The sequence below is a fragment of the Alligator sinensis genome, unplaced genomic scaffold (genome assembly GCF_000455745.1).
Source record: "Alligator sinensis unplaced genomic scaffold, ASM45574v1 scaffold312_1, whole genome shotgun sequence".
Taxonomy (NCBI): Eukaryota; Metazoa; Chordata; order Crocodylia; family Alligatoridae; genus Alligator; species Alligator sinensis.
In genome coordinates, this window is record NW_005842029.1 from 2,131,648 (window position 1) to 2,148,766 (window position 17,119).

General features: G+C 44.3%; 1 protein-coding gene across 6 annotated transcripts in view; it reads left to right on the forward strand.

Moving 5' to 3' along the window:
* The window catches only part of MID1 (midline 1), a 395,575-nt gene that overhangs the window by 68,949 nt on the left and 309,507 nt on the right, over nucleotides 1-17,119 (forward strand). The window contains exon 2 of one of the 6 annotated variants that reach the window (XM_025202533.1): nucleotides 10,788-10,854. The exons of the other annotated variants lie outside the window; for them this stretch is intronic. The gene's annotated coding sequence lies outside the window, so the exon portion shown is untranslated. The remainder of the gene's footprint in view (nucleotides 1-10,787; nucleotides 10,855-17,119) is intronic. 6 annotated transcript variants of the gene reach the window in all.

A 17,119-nucleotide genomic window follows, 5' to 3' on the forward strand; every position in this document is an offset into this window, starting at 1 on the left:
AGTTAAAACATTTATTAAACTCATTGTAGCTATGATTACCTTGCACCTTCCAAAATTTGAAATCTTTGGTATATCATATTAGGCCTGATGTGTGAAAGAATACAGGCACAACAGGTCTAATTTCCAAATTTTGGATAGAAATAATGAAAGATAATATGAAGGATAAATTTGCCTTTAAGATAAAAGGGGAAAAGTCTATAGGAAAAGAGTATTTGTTCCCAAATTTGGGACTTCTGTCACAGAGAACAGCAAAAACTCCTCCTATGTCTGTCTATATCAAATGGAATCACTATGATATGAGGTGGATCACTGTGCAAGTACCATATCCTTCTCAAATATAAAATAACCCTACTTAAAATATGCATTTATACTGTGCTAGTGCCTTGGAGCATTGGTCATGGAGAAGGACCCTATTGTGATATATGCTGTAAAAACTGAATAAAAAGAATGGCTTGTGTCCCAAAGACTTTTGGTGCCTGGGTGAGTAGCTAACCAGTGCCTTGTTACACATTTAGCTAGAGGGTATGTACAGGCATAACACTCAAGTTGACCAAACAAAGGTTAGGTCAATTTAAATAAGGTTCGATCAATCATGCAGCTCAGGAGGTAAACTAACTTTAGCTTGGTAACGGATTGACCCAATCTATGAACGGTTAACTTGATCTTGCAAAAGCCTGTACATATTCACAGCAGAGCCTCAGGGCTGGATAAATTCAGCCCCTTGACCCAGTCCCAGAGCTGTGCTGTTTCTATACCCCCTCCCCTCCTCTGACTTGGCTATTTTTAGTCCCCTGACAATCCCTCCACACTGGCCAACCCGGCAACCCTCTGCTTCTTCCTCCCTTCCCCCCTACCAATCCACCAAACCCCCACTGGATCTGCCAAGCTGCCTTGGACCTACTAGCCTTCCCCCATTAATCCTGCCAGCCCCTCCCCTCACTCCAGGTTACTCACCTCAGGCTGCCTGCGCCACTTCCAGCACTGGTGAATGGCTGCACATGCTGCTCCTGGGTTAGGTTTAAGAAGCTTAAAGTAAACCACCTAAAACTAAACTGGTCCCATAAGTGCCCGTACATATTTGAAATGTTTAAAAGTGTCAATGTGTTGGACATAAGGTCCTAGATTTAATCTTTGAAATCATTAATACCAGACTACCAAAGAATCATCTTGTGATAGTTCTGTGTCTGCCTGTGAAAGGAAATTACCTGGTGAAAACTACTAAAACTATTTCTTGCTTCTTGATGGCAGATAGGTGCTTCTAAGCTGTCTGTCAAAATGAAAAAGAATCATAAGGGCCTCCCTCCCATCCTAGACACAATAGCTTCCTATGAAAGAATCTGAAATATATTATCTGTCAAAAAGCTTAAAGGCAAGCAAATATGGGTTTTTAGTGATTTCAAAATAACTTCCATATTTTAAAACTGGATCCAAATAATCTTTCAAAATCAATCAAGCCACCAGATAACAATGAATTGCTTTATTATGATGTTTACAGTGTGTATCCCCTGATGTGTATGTAAACCTCTATTGTATTCCTCACCTCTGTTTCTTGTTCTATTTCCTGTACAATTTGCCTTTTGTTATGATTGATCTGTAAAATATTGCCTATAGCTTATCTATTTAATTTTGTTTCTCCTGGAGAAAAGTTAAAAAAATAATTTATTAAGAAGAGGGGGAAGTAGAGGAGCCACTGGAAGAGTTCATGAAGGACTGATTGGTAGGGGTTGGGAGGTGGCCATGAAAGTATAGCATATGCACAGAGAATATGCTCTGAATTTTTATTTGAAGAAAACATAGTATGAGTTCACTTTCTTTAGAAACTGATAAATGCCAGAACAGCAATTTTCCTTTATCAAACCATCTACATTTACACTGAGAGTAAGCCTGGCTTGACTGCCGTTAATTAGGCAGATTCATATCTTACTTATCTCTGCATCTCAACAGATGACATTTGCATTTTAGAAAGAGGAACAGTCCAGATAATGAAATGATGCTGTGCAGAAGGGTGCAGCTGGATTATCTAAATGTGATCTATACAAAGCTGGAACATGGGTCCTGTTACTCAGATGCAAGTGTACAACTCATTGATGATTTTAGGGTTTTCAGACACACGTGCTCAGTGATTGGACTTTTTAAGCCTGCTCATTTTTATGAATGCAATAAAGGCTTACATCAAAGTTACCACATCTTTCTCTTACTCTGCCATTCATCTGGCTGACATTTTCAAAGAGGGATGATACAACCCAATTGTGGCTAATTTACTACAGGGCTACAGTGAGCAAAACAAACACAAAGCTTCAGAATGCAAGTGTAGCAAATAACTTCTAATCAGTCTGATATACTGCTAGTGTTTCCCTTTCAACTGGCCTTGATCTCAAGTCCTTGTATAGTTTCATTGCTATCTAGAAAGAACAAAAGGATGGCAATGGGCATGTCTACATGTTCATTAATGCGTCTTTGCTACTGTGCATTAAATTTAGTACCTCTAGTATAAAGTACTAGATAAAGGTGCAGTAGTTTGCTAATGCACAGTAGCAAAGGTGAACATTTTTTTTGGTGATGATTAATGCACAGTAGACTGATTCTACTGCACATTAGAGCATTACCACAGTTTTTGCCATGACATGCTAATTTGTAGTAGAACCGTTCACTGCATTAAGGTGTCTTGTGTAGACACACCCAGTGAAGAGTAGCTATGAAGAAAGCTTTATTCAGGGCCATAGCTCTGCAGTAGTCATATAATAGTTATTTAAACATGGAAATCAGTTATTAATGTTAGAACTAGTTTATAACTCATTGAAATGATGTCTTGTTGTCACAAATAATATAGTATGGTATAGACTGACTCATAAGGTTCAGTCCAGAATGAGTGGTCCAGATGAGAAAGCTATACTGAACTTACCAAAAGAAATGTTTAAAGCAAGCGAGTTAAAACGGTTACATTGCCTGTGAGTGTAGAAGCAATATATTGAATTTAACTTAAAGCTGTACTCAACTGACCAAAAACTAAACTAAAAATTGCAACATCCACACACATTTGGACCACTTCAATTAAATCTGTTTAAACTGATTTTGCAGTTCCTTCCCTGGCCTTTGAGGTAAAGCAAGCTGTAATATTTTGCTATAGTAGAATTTGCTTCCCTCTTTCTGCCAGTCATACTCTTCCTCCCACCAACTGAGCACCAGCATTGAGACCATCTCTGCACTGTGGGGAAATAGGGATTATCCTGAACATTGGGGATACATGCTTCACTGGTCCTAGCCAACAATGAAGACCAACGGTTTTGTGCTGAATTTAATAGAGTGCTTAGCCTTTTTTTATTTTATGTGATGAGTTATTTGGAGGATCTCATCAGATCTTAACACTAACGATATTATTCTAAATCTTTTTATAAAACATTCTTCTGCTTTACTTGGTGTTTATAGGGGAGGAAAACATGAGAGAGAGATCCACTTTATTTTGGGGAGTGATCTGAAAATGTTGACTAGCTTAGTTAAAATACTCAAGAGAGCAATCACTAAAGCACTAGTAAAGCTATACTGATTTTTTTTTTTTTTTTTTTTTTAAGTAAGTATGAAGATTTGTGTATCTAAATCCCTATTGTGTTTGAGGGAATGTAGGATGGGGTCTGCAGTTGCAGAAAACAGACGTTACCATTGTTAGCTGTTGACCCAGGAGCCTGTTCTGTTGATTCTTGAACAAATGGGCAGGCACTCCCAAGCTATTGGGATGAGAACTTTGCAGCTGGTTTGAATGCTGTAGCCAGAGTACAGGAACAGAGAGTTAAAAGAATCTCAAAAGTATACAAAAGCTGCAGAATCAAAACAAATATTTAAGATGATTTCCTTCTTTTAAAAAAGTGTAATCCACATGGGGTCATTTTAAAAATGAATTCTTTCATGGACTTTTTGTAAGATTATATTTCTGCCTTGTTTAAAAGTACAATAAGTAGAGACAGGATTTTAGCCTCCCACACACATGCAGATCTTTAGGATCTTATGTTTCTTCTGCTCCCTGACAGGAATGGGGGGTGGGGGGAGGGAGAGAAATGAACTTAAAACTGCTGCTGCTTTTTAAGGGTGGCAATCAAATGCTCAGAGGAATAGTGGGGAAGTAGGGCCATGAGTGAAGCCATGGCAAGCTGCAGAGGCAGATCAACAGAAAACCAGGGCTAGAACCCATGGGGGTATCCCAATGAGTACACACACATGTTTTGTGGTGCCTCAAAGTCATCTGAGATGCTACAAACCACATGCAGCGCACCACATACACCTGGGAGATCCCAGTGTCAAAAAAGCCATTGCTAAAAAAAAAAAGCATCTCTATGACGCATGCAATCAGGGTGACTAATTAAACTCTGGAACAGTTTGCACTGGAGTTTATTGTTCCCAGGCACAGTGTTTATATGCTGGGGTCAGCATGCCAGCCTCTGGGTGGGGGAGGGGGGCAGCGTGCCAGGCTGCAGCTGTTCCACCCTGGCTCAACATGCTGCTGAGTGGCTGGCTAGGAATGAAGGTGCTACAGTGTGGGGCTAGCTGGCAGGCAGCCCTGCACTATAGCACCCTTGTGCCCCAGCTAGCCCCGGTCACCATCTATACGTGGCACACTAAAAACTCCACTATAGGATAGTACTTATTAGGGCTGTGTGAAACTTCGGTCCCTGATTTGATTTGGTGGAGATCCGGCCCGATTCTGTGGCTGAATCTCCAAATTGAATCGGGAGACCCTTTAATCTCTCCGAATCGAATCGGAACCCTCCAAATTGATTCAGAGAGATTCATAGATGCGGACATAGACACAGCTTTAAATGTTTTTTTCCTACATACCTCTAGGTAGCAGGGGCTCATGGACACTGCAATGCTGGGGCACATGGAGCGTCCCACGGGAGTGTGGGGAGCTCCCCAGCACAGCTGGGAGCCAACCTGGAAGTGGACCAGAAGCACTTTTGGTCCACTTCTGGGTCCACTGGTGAGTGCGCTGGGGCCGTCCCCAATGCCCCCCTGGCTTGGCAACTGGTGCCTCCTGGGTCAGGGGGGCACCTGGAGTCTCCCTACAGCCAATTGCTGAGCCAGGGAGGCAGGGGAGGGGGGAGGGGGGGGCTGTGAGCTTCCCGGCAGTCCCAGAAGTGGACTGGAAGCACTTCCAGTCCACTTCTGGGTTTGCTGTCAAGCATGTGAAGGGCTCCCCTGCACTCCTGTAGGATGCTCCATCTGCCCCACCATCGCAGCATTCACAAGCCGCACTGGTACCTCAAGGTATGTTGAAAAAACCTTTAAAGCTGTGTCTATGGCCAAATTGCTAATTCTCCGAATCAGCATCAAATCTTCAGATTCGGATTCGGCCAAATCAAATTGGGGACAGTGATCCAAAACAACGAATTGAATCATTGTTCCTAATTTGGGCCAAATTCGAATCAAATACACTTCGCACACCCCTAGTACTTATGTCGGGCAATACGATTATGGCAGAGTTAGTTTATTCCAACCCAGTAGCACTGCACGTGTAGACAGTGATGCTTTACTGTAGAGATAATTAGTCAGCTCCACAGTAAAGCTCACATGTAGTTGCGCCCATGTCTGGTTTTATGAAATACAGTTTGATGCAGAAGATGATACTTGTTAGCTTATCTTAGCCATACATTTAAGTAATTAAAATATGAATTGAACATGAAACATTTTAATTTAAAAAGCATAGGTTTAACTTTTCACCTGGGACAGGTAAGTCTCCTACAATCCTGTAATTGCTTTTGTAGTGTGCTCATGAATGGCAAAATCCAGCAGTGCTAACCTGTGATTTTTTTTTTTTTTTTTTGTTATACTTGTATGTGTATCAGTCTTTAGGCAATCACATCATTTCCTTCTTGCCTGCATCCTGCAGGACCAAGGTATCTGAAAGAGTTGCCTTAAGAGATTATTGGCTCCCTAGTAACAGAAATCTTTAGGAGATATTCTGTTGCTTCATTATGAAATAGAAGAACATGGTACGCAATCAAACCTGCCTTCACTTGCTTTCCTTAAAAATGCTTGGGGGGTACTATGGTTCTGGACGAGCTGCTAAAAAGCTTGCATTTGAGACATAACATTAACTAAAAAAACTATATCCTTGGACCCTCTGCCTTGCTTTGTGTATTTTTTATGGTGTGTATCTTTGTTTGATCTACTGCCTCTCTTCCTTGCTGGCAACCTTGCTTTATCCCCAGATTGACACTAATTGTTTCAAACTGTTATGCATCTATTACCATTCAAAGCTGAATGAATTTTTAAATTATTCCTGAATAATTCAAACTGATAATTTCCCAGCATTCAAGTAACTGCCTGGAGTTTGCTGGAGCAAAGGGCTTTGGCTGAAATTGTTATTTTATAAGTATAAAAAACCAAAGTTGTTTCTCTCTTTCCCCCTCCCTGCCTCTACCTTTCTGAGTTTTGAATCTGTGAAGCTGTTATATGATGTGTTTTTCTTGCACAAAGAGCATGAGATTTCCTGGAAATCTGTGATAAGACTGTAGGACATCATTAGGTGATGTGAATTTGATGTAGCTCCACTGAAATAAAGGCAGCAAGGCTGATTTATACCACTGGCCCCTACATCTCTAGAGGAAGGATTACAAACAAATAGCAGCACTCCCTCAAGGATATAATTCACATACCTATCTAAAAGGTACTCATAAGTTCCTTGTTACTCTAGTATTTCAACTCTTCTCAATTTGTATGAGCAGAGAGGTGGTTATCTGTGTTAGTCTGAAGTCAGACAAGGCAGAGAGGGTAACACCCTAGGCTAAATATAGGTGTTCAAGAAGTCTGCAGCGGAAGTGCTCTAACTTTTGAGTTTTACTCTGAGTGCCCCTATTTAGGTTGGGAGGAAGTAGAACACACATTAGCCCTTGTGGAACGGGGTGAGGAGCCTGCCAGCATGATCTGAGTGCAGGAGGTGGGAGGGGGCTCTCACATGCTCCATAGACTCCCCAGGCTGTCCAAGAGTCCTGAGCAAAGCCAAATGGTTGAGCCACTCCTGATTGGTTGGTGGAGACAGCACAACCACTTACCTGGACCTGATGCGACAGTGTCTTATCATGGCTACAAGCCACCCTCATGCCCACTAAGTGTGTCCTCACCCACCAAGTCTGTGCATGTGTCCCAGGTGCCTAGGTTCTGTGTGTGTCTATATCCTGGATACCAGGGTTGTGTTTCCACATGCATGCACACACAGAACCCAGACATCCTGGTGACACCACACACGCACAGACCAGGAGTCAGAGGGATGACTGGGCCACCAACTTTCACATGGCTGATGAGGATGATACCCAGTTCTTGTGCAACTCCTTGTTTCTTGGGCTGATGGAGAGTGGACACTACATTCCTAAGGTCCCCAATTTTTTCATCAGCAATGTCATGGCCCCCTGATCCTCATCAGTTCGATGACCCACCCCCTTGTGCCCTGGCTCATGAGACCCAATGGGGAGAGAGCTGGACCACTGGAAGGAGCTACAACTATGAACTGGGACTCATAGTGCAAGCACATGCAGTGCAGGGATGGGGGAAAGGGCAAGCCCCCTGTTGATGTGTGTGGCCCTGGCCCCACACATGGCAGGCTGTCCAAATCACAGCACCCTGGCCAACTGCCTCCACACCCACGTAGAGCATCCCTGGATGAGTGGGGCTGGAAGGCTTTGAGTGTCCATGACCTGGCACTGGGTCATGAGTCTCCTGCCATGGATTCCTCTGGCCCTACATCATGGCCACTGATGCCCGCAATAGAGGCTTCCTGGGCACCTTCCCCTCTCTCTCCTCCTCCCACCCTGCTCCAAGGGCACACATCAGTGTGTGGAGAATACAGTAAGAGGAAGAGCTATGCCTCAGTTTAAAGTGTTGAGGTTGCAAAATTTTTCCCATGTTTAATAAAGAAAAATGGTTGAACATTGCCCATGTCTCAGCCTGGTTCCTCTCCCAATTCACACAAAACAGCAAACCTTTGGTGGTGGTGGGGTGGAGGAGATTGAGAACGCATGAGAGAATCTGGAAGGCGGTTTGGAGTTAGGAGGAACACTGAAAGGCCTGAATTCAACAAACATGAAACCTTGGAGGGGAAGTGTGGGGTGCGGGAGTTTTGACTTGGTGCCTTACTTTCAAGGGTCTGGAGTCAAGACCATCAACTTCTCCATGTAGGAGCTGGGCAGCTGCATCATCCCAGACACAATGTCTGTGTGGGAGAGCTGCAGGCTGGGAGGCATCATTGCAGTGGGCACTGGAGATGGCTGGCACTCCCATGTGGGATCCCTGGCTCCTTGGCCATCAAGGCCATGTTTCCCCCTTCAAGGACCATGGAACCATGGCCCTCGTTGATGCCTGGGGCTCATGCCAGGGAGTCAGCCCAACTTTGTAGGACTGCCTATTTCTGCCAAGGCTCTGCGTTAGGACCCTTGCAGTAGGACCCAGGCCAAGATTGGGGCCAAAGGGGGAGGGGGGTGACAGCTTCCCCCCAGGGCTCTCCGTGGGGGAGCGGAGATGAGTTGAGCCCATGAGGCTCTGTTACCAGAAGCTTCCCCGCTGACCACCTGGCCTGGCAAGCTGGTGGGCTGCACTTTCCTGTCCATTCTGAGCACTTCTGCACCCCTTCAAGACTGGCCTTGACCTGCTTGCAGGGGCCTGTGCCTACAGGACAACTAGCAGCAGTTCAAGACTCCCTATCCTGGCACTGTGACTACCTGGACTCTGCTGCACCATGTGGTGTCTCAATCAAGCAGCGAGTGGCCATCTGGAAGCCATGGTCATGTGACTCAGCAGTCTGGGTATAAGCTGTCCCTAGCCTACCCATTTTCCCTGTATGTGACCCAATTCATTTCCCCAGCTGGTCTCACAGACCCTGGTGACAGGAGTCCATGGTGCATGACCTGAGCTCAGAGGCTATAACATCTCTTCATTTTGCTGGCACCTTGTACGCACATCTTTACTTTGCTCAGCAGGTGCTCAGCAGGTGGTCAGCCACCCATTCTGGACTCACCACCTGCCACAAGCTGGCCTTCTGCACAGACATGCAGAGTCTCCAGACAAGGGGGAGGGGCTGATTAATTTGCAGGAGGGTTGGGAGGGGTTGGTCCAGGACCAGGATGGGGGCTGGGGGTTGCCCTAAGGGGTTGATACAGCTGGTTCCATAAGAATTGGAATCAGGAGGTCTCTTGGGTGAGGCCCATTGGAGCTTACCCATAGATCAGATCAGAGGGGAGGGGAAAAAGTGCTGTTGGGCCACTTGCCAGCCTGCTCAGGTATGCAACCTGGGAGTCACCCTAGCTGCGAGAGCCAAGCAGCTGAGATAACAGTTCCCAGGCGGAAACCTTTCATGACATGTGTCCCTTTCAAGGAGTGGCAGAGAGGGATGGAGGGAATTTTTTCTCATTCTTGCAGTGGTTGTCAGACCTAGTTGCTGGGCTCAATAAATGCTATCAATGCCTTTCTGTACCTTGGGGGGAGGGGTAGCTGTTTACCTATAAGTGCTTGGGGTATCTATACTGTTGCATTTACACACATCATTGTTATAGTCAGGATTTAGCAACTGGCTGAAAACAATGCTGCTTTTCTGCCATTGATTCACTGATGCAATCCCAGGATAACTGTTCAGATGCACTTTGTGATGTCCTGGGATAAACTGTTAGTACTTATCCTGTGAACCTTTTTAGGATTTATCTCAGGACAACAGACATAAATCTCTGGGACAAAATTGTTTATCTCGGGACAAGTGTTATGTCTATTTGCAGCCTTAGAGAACTAACTAGTGTGTGTATCATGTGCCCAGCCCAGCTCCCACTGAAATCTATGTATAGATTTCCATTGACTTCCATGAGAGCTAGATGAAGCTCCATGATTTTTCAGTATCAGCTGCCCAGTTTGGATGGAATACAAGTCTAACTAAAGTAGTTAGACACAGACCGTTTTTAACAATAAAGAAAACAATCCAAAATAATTGAATGGCACAATTATTTGACTAAAATCCATTGGCATTTACTTACTAAGAAAAAACAAGATGATTAGTTAAGAAAACCAGTACATGGTTTTTTAAAGCCCCAGGAGTGAGACACGTTTAAATTTTTTTTCCCCATTTTCTGCCTGTATTTTCTGAAGAGCAAAATTGAAAATATTAAATAAAATGACTAAAATATACCATAAGAAAGAATTGAGATAAGAAAGAATTGAGATAAGAAAGAAGTGCATGGACATTTGGAGATTTTTAACATCTGTAACATGTTTATGTAGCTTGGAATAAAGAAACGTAAACTAAAACCACTGATGTAACCCACATTTCCCTCTAATCATTGAGGTATCAGATAAGATAGAACCCAAAACCAAACCACCAAAACTTGACAGTTGAATTATTTTATAAAACCAAAACCAAGCCTGAATGTATTCACCTCTTGTGCCTGGTTCAGCTCTTAGGAGGTCAACAAAGAACACGCCTTAGTTTTAGTGAGGGAGGGATCAAGGCCACTACTCTGGAAGCTTTGATCTAACCGGTTGGCATGAAAGAATGTTGGATAGCAAGATAAACCAGTAATTTTCATTAGCTTCTGCATTATAAAGCACCCAACATGCTCAGCCAGCTTGCTCAAAAATTCTGACTCTTGTTTGGAACAGAGAAAGTTCAGCTGGTATGGTGAAACGTTTCATCGTAAAATACTCCATGATTACTTCTAGGGAGGCAGCAGGCACCTAAACACATCCATCAATTAGATATCTGTATTTTTTTTTAGAAAATAGTAAAAACTGTGTAAAGTATACTAAAATATTTATTTATGCAGCTGTGTCGATTGCGATTAGGCTGCGTCATGACCAGCTGGGAAGAAGCAAGAGCAGCTTGGTTTCTGTGTGAGTAATCCTATTTAACTTTAAACTGCTTAGCCTTGAACATTTTTGAGGGTTTGCTAGGAATCCAGGTCTAACAATCAGAAGTCAACCCTTAGGCATTCATAGCTGTGTGCTTTCCAGTAGTTTCCTCTGAAATAATGGCAATGAATGTGACTTGACTGTGCTTATATCCCTTCTTTGGATGTTTTCCACAAATATTCTGGAGAGTATATTTTAAGAGAATAATCCAAAAAGGGAGAGAAACTCACTGATGAAATCCTGCATAAGGCGTTAAAAGTAGGAATTCTAGTGCTGTAGCAAGCTCTTACTAACCCTCTCTCTAGAAGTCAATTTAATGTACAGGTGACTTTAAAACATAAGATTGTAAATATTTATGAAAAGTGATTTGTCTAAACAAGGAACAGAACAACAGTAATTTCAGTTTGCCCAATAAAAATATGGGACTAACACTGGTTGAATGATAAATATTGGATCCTATCAGTTTTCTGATATGGATAAATATTGTTAGCAGCAATTATTTAGTGAACAATTTTGAATACTAAATACATTCACCCAATTCTATTATGTTTCTGCACTATTTATGAACACAAAAAAGTGATATTTGAGAACTTTTTGTTCCCTATAAATTATTTATCCACCTTTTTTGGTACATAGATTCCAATTTTCAGCTAAATAGGATACAACACAGTGACTATAACTCAGGACTGTTTCTGCCCAGATATATGTTATGTCACTTAAACAAACAAACAAACAAAATCTAATGGTGAAATTATCATTTTTGTTTGGCCCAACCTTTTAGTGTGTTTTAAGATAGTGTAAGAACCAAATAAGCAATCATTACAGTACTATAACAATAAAGGACCTTGCTGTAGCAGGAGTTGATATTTTAACTCTATAGCTACTACATTACTTGAGACAATCAAAAACTTTTCCCCTTCTTCAGTTTACCTGCAGAATTCTATGACATGGTTATTATTCTGCAATAAATTCTGTAGGTTTGGAGCAGAACTGTAAGGCAGAGAAGTATATGCAATAAAAGATATGATCATGAGATATATGCTATTAATCAAGAGCAAGACATTTCAAATGAATTTGAAAACCTTTTGACTTGACATCCCAATCAATTTCTTTTCTATTCTTCGACCGGAGCAGAAAATAGAAAACTGCATATTGCAGTGCTGTGACTACATCTTCATTTGCTTTGTTTATGGTTCTTTGAATCAGTCAACCTACTTCAGATCACTCCACATTTTCCAGCCGTTAGAGGGTGTTCATGTTTGGACCCAGACCTTCTGGGAATCATTTTCCCGGCTAGATCTAAAGAAAGACTCATGAATATCCAAGTTAAATGTCATGATGCCTAACCTTTAGGCAAGACCATCAGACTGGAAGCCAAACTCAGAAGGAAGAACCTAGACTTCCTATCCAGAGTATTAAGCACCTCTGAAAAGCAATCTTAAACCCCTCTCTCAGAGCTAGTAGGTAGGAAATGCTAGGGAAAGGGTGTCTCTGAGGGCATAAATAGTAGGTATGTCTGAAACAGGCCACATTCAATTCAGATTCAGCCCAAATTGGGGACAGTGATTCAATTAATTGATTCAGATCACTGTCCTGATTCGATTCGGCTGAATCCGAATCTGAAGATTCGATGCTAATTTGGAGAATCAGTGATTTCAGCCATAGACACAGCTTTAAATGTTTTCTCTACATACCTCGAGGTACTAGGTGTGGGCCATTGATGCTGTGATGGTAGGGTGGACGGGGTGTCCCACAGGAGCATAGGGGGGGTCCCCCAGCGTACTTGGCAGTGGACCTGGAAGTGGACTGGAAGCTTGGCGATTGGCTGTGGGGAGACCCTGGGTGCCCCCCTAGACCCAAGAGGCACCAGTCACCAAGGCAGAGGGCAGGGGGAGGGTCCCCCATGTGCTCCCTGGCAGACCCAGAAGTGGACTGGAAGTGCTTGCTTTTGGTCCACTTCTGGGTCTGCTGCCAAGTGTGCTGGCCCCTCCTCCCCATCCCCCCCCCTGGTGCTTCCATGGGATACTCCATCTGCCCCAGCATCTTGGCATTCATGAGCTGCCTGGTACCTTGATGCATGTAGAAAAAACATTTAAAGCTGTGTCTATGTCCAAATCATTGAATCTCTCTGAATTGATTTGGAGGGTTCCAATTAGATTTTAAAAGTTTAAAGGGTCTCCTGATTCAATTTGGATTTGGAGATTCAGCTGCTGAATTGGGCCAAATCTCTGCCAAATCAAATCAGTGACCAAAGCTTCACACAGGCCTAATAAACAGGCTCCCTGGAACAGCTGATCAGCTTCATGAGGGAAAACATGCTGTTTGTTGTCCAGCAGGGTTCAGCCTCTGGTGCTCCTGGGAGTGTCCAGGCCCAATCCTACAGGACAATACTCAGGATTTGCCTCTGCAAATGAGAGAACCAAGGATTTCCCTGTTTCCATAGATGCATCCCAAGTTGGGTTTCCTGGGTGTGCAGCTCTGAAAATGGGGCAAACTAGGTTTCCCCCATATTCAGAGGTGTACTTCAAGTCAAAATCCCTTGGTAGGTGACTCTGCACACAAGAAGTCTGCAGTCAGATTTTCCTGGTGGTAGATGTCCTCCTTGAGTTGGGGTACAACAGTACAATACATACCTGGGGAATCTCCTGTTAGGGGTTTCCTGGGTCATGCCTGTGCAAATGAGGTAACCCGGGTAGGCACTCCTGGGGCTTCAGGGGCCTAATACTGCATGCCTCAGGAATACGAATTCCTGGGATGTGCAGGATCAGGTCCCTGAAGCCCTGGGAGTACATGCCTGGGTCAACTGGAGAACACAGGCACCTCCGGGCTGTCCATGCTCTCCTGCCTTAAAGAAAGTAGACATCCACCAAAAAATAGCAGTGCAAATTTGTACCAGCTATGTCTCAGCTGCAAATTTTGGCATTTATGGTGTGATAAGGGGCATGGATATCTGTCTGCTTGGCCCTTGTGTCCCATACAGATTTTTAAGGGGGCACAAAGATGGTGTCTGTTTCCACCCTGAATTCCAGTCATTCTCTTGAGGTCAGGAGGTTGATTTGGAACTTCATGAAGGCACCTCCATCAAATGGGATTTGAAAACCTGGAAACCTCTTCTGAGGTAGATCCCTACCTATAGGTGCTCCATGATTTTTGCGTTCTTTTCTGCTTCCCTACAAGGAGTGCATGGTGTCCCCACACAGCGTGGTAATGAAGGCAATCTTTCATAATTTCATAGTTGGTAGGGTTGGAAGGGACCTGAGAAGATCATCAAGTCTGCCCCCCTGCCATGGCAGGAAAGAGTACTGGGGTCAAACAACCCTGGCAAGGTGTTCATCCAGCTTCCTCTTAAAGACCCCCAGGGTAGGAGCCAGAGCCACTTCTCTTGGAAGTTGGTTCCAGATCCTAGCCTCCCTGACAGTGAAGTAACACCTCCTGATATCTAGCCTAAATCTACCCTCTGCCAGCTTGTGACCATTATTTCTTGTCACTCCTGGTAGTGCTCGGGGAACAGAGACTCCCCCAATGCCTGCTGGTCCCCCCTGACCAGTTTGTAAATGGCCACTAGATCCCCCCTCAGCCTTCTCTTGTGGAGGCTGAGCAGGTTCAGGTCCCTTAATCTCTCCTTGTAGGGCCCGCCCTGCTGACTCCTGATCATGCGGGTGGCCCTCCTCTGGACACTCTCCATATTGTCCACATTCCTCCTGAAGTGCAGCACCCAGAACTGGATGCAGTACTCCAACTGCGGCCTGACCAGTGTTGCATTGAGGGGGAGGATCACCTCCTTGGACCTGCTTGAGATGCATTTGTGGATGCATGACAAGGTACAGTTAGCCCTACTGACTGTGTCCCCACGCTGTCGGCCCATGTTCATTTTGGCATCAATAATGACTCCAAGATCCTTTTCTGCCTCTGTACTGATGAGAAGCGAGTTCCTCAGCCTGTAGGTATGCTGCTGGTTCTCCCCCCCCCAGGTGCAGTACCTTGCACTTATCAGTGTTGAAACCCATCCTATTCTCATCCACCCACCCCTGTAACCTGTCAAGGTCCAATTGCAGCCTATTCCTCCCTTCTAGTGTGCCCACTTCTCCCTACATCTTAGTGTCGTCTGCGAATTTGAACAGGGTGCTTTTTACACCCTTGTCCAAATCGCTGATGAAGATGTTGAACAGTGCAGGCCTGTTCTTCTGGGGTGTGGGCTCCAGGTCTCCTTCTCCCACTTCCTCAACAACTTCTAGAGTATTATATGTGGAACCCTGCTTATGTATTGTGTTTCACTCTGGTTGTATTCTATAATGGTAACCTTGTGTATTCTTTATGTGCATACCCTCGTTACTATATAGGGTTAGGAGGCATAGCAGCAAACCAGTTTTCACTGTTTATTGGCATGGATTGTACTGTTTGGGGTTCAGGTGTGCTACTGTAAAGAGAAGATGGATCAGATGTTGTGTCCATTGACCCTCCCATAGGCACGCAGATGTTGTTAATTCCAAATTATACAAAAGTCACTCAAAGGTTAGCCCTCACTGTGAGCTGGTCTGCATTAGGTGGCTTCAATTTTAGTACAAAAATGGTGTGTGTGAGAAGCAAAAGATATTTCAGACAGGAGTCACTTCCTGGGTGGTCAGCAATTCCTCAAAATAACAGTGCTTTTGAGCATCGGCTCCTATAGTTAGCTCAGGAGCAAGCCAATATTAACTATAGCTAAAACACTTGAAAATCACTGAACCTACCACTGAGATGTAAATGAAACCTGAAGAGGAGCGGTAGCAACCCTTGGCAACAGGTAGGTGTGCTGGTGACTCCTAGTGACCCAGAGAAGTGACAACCTCTGGTGAAATGGAGGAGCAATAGCAGCCTCTGGAGTTAGTGGCCAAAGCTGTGTTCTCTAGTAGAGATCTCCCAGCATCTAGAGCAGTGGACCTTAGCATCATGGTGACAGCAACTCCAGTGCAGGTCTCCTTACCCAACATTTCTGTTTTGGCTGGCTCCCTGGATGGCAGCCCTGGGTAAGTTTCTCTTCCCACCTGAGTCATCTAGGTGGTAGTTCTCCTGGTGTTTGGTTGCAGTTAAGTATACAGTGACCACCTTTTCAAAACCAAAGGTAGGACAAATTCCTGTTCCCCCCCCCCCCCCCATGGGAGGCACAGCTGGAGCAGAGCTAAGCAGAGCCCATGGTGGGTGAGAGAGTATGTGGGTAACTGCTGTGGGGCTTGGGGCTGCCTGCCCTGCTGGGGCCTCCACAGCTCAGTGGGGAGGACCTGGCCTGCGAGACCAGAGAGGGTCAGTGCTGCCACAGGCCACCAGGTGCCCCACACTCCATCCTGCTCCTCCAGCTGTGCCCCACAGCCTCTTTTTAGCTCCAGGCCCCAAGCAGCACCCAAGCTGGGCAGCACCCCCAGCCCCAGTTGCCAACCCTGCCCCACTTCCTCCCTCACCATGGGGGCCTTAATCTGTGGCCCTGGCCCACCTATACCCGCTTGCCACCACAGACTTATCTACAGGCAGCTAGGGGAGCTGCTCTCCACCACTACCTGGCTGTATTGTTGACCACATATACGCACGTGGTGCTCCCTGTGTTCTGCTCCCCTCAGCTTCTAGCACTTGAACTCTGCACAGATCCTCCTCTGCATCCAGCCTGGGACAACTCAGAGTTGCCTAATGTGAAGCCCCAAATATTACAGAGTTAAGTCCAATTTGAAGCCCCATACTGAATAACTATTTCTGCTCATCCTATCAAATACAGAATTTTCCAGTTTGTAGAGAATGGATGAAATGGAACAAGTAGGTAGTAATGGTGGTGTTCATTTGTCAGTGTCAGCTGTGTTCAGACCCGTCTTGTTAAACAAAGCTCTCATTGTTTGAAGCTAAGAGGTGTGCGCCACCTGGTCTTGCAAATAAAATTGCTTATTTGTATTTAGAATGCCAAATTGATTGAAATAAGTTACTCAGGTTGCCATCAGAAAGTCAACATTTAGTCATGATTATCATGCTGAAAAATACAAGATGCTTTTTTTTCCCATGATTTGTCTATCTCTAAAGCTACATCTGCAGAGAGTATATTTCATTAAATAATTTCATTGAAGCAAGCTGAAGGCATGGCTTTGTTAACATCAGGATCTTATTTTTAAATTTACCACAAAAATGACTTTGAAAATTTCAAATTGAAATGTTGAAGGACAGTCCATATTTACAACTCATTAAACATTATTGTTATGAAGTATAACAGGGTAGGGGGTAGGGAAGAGCG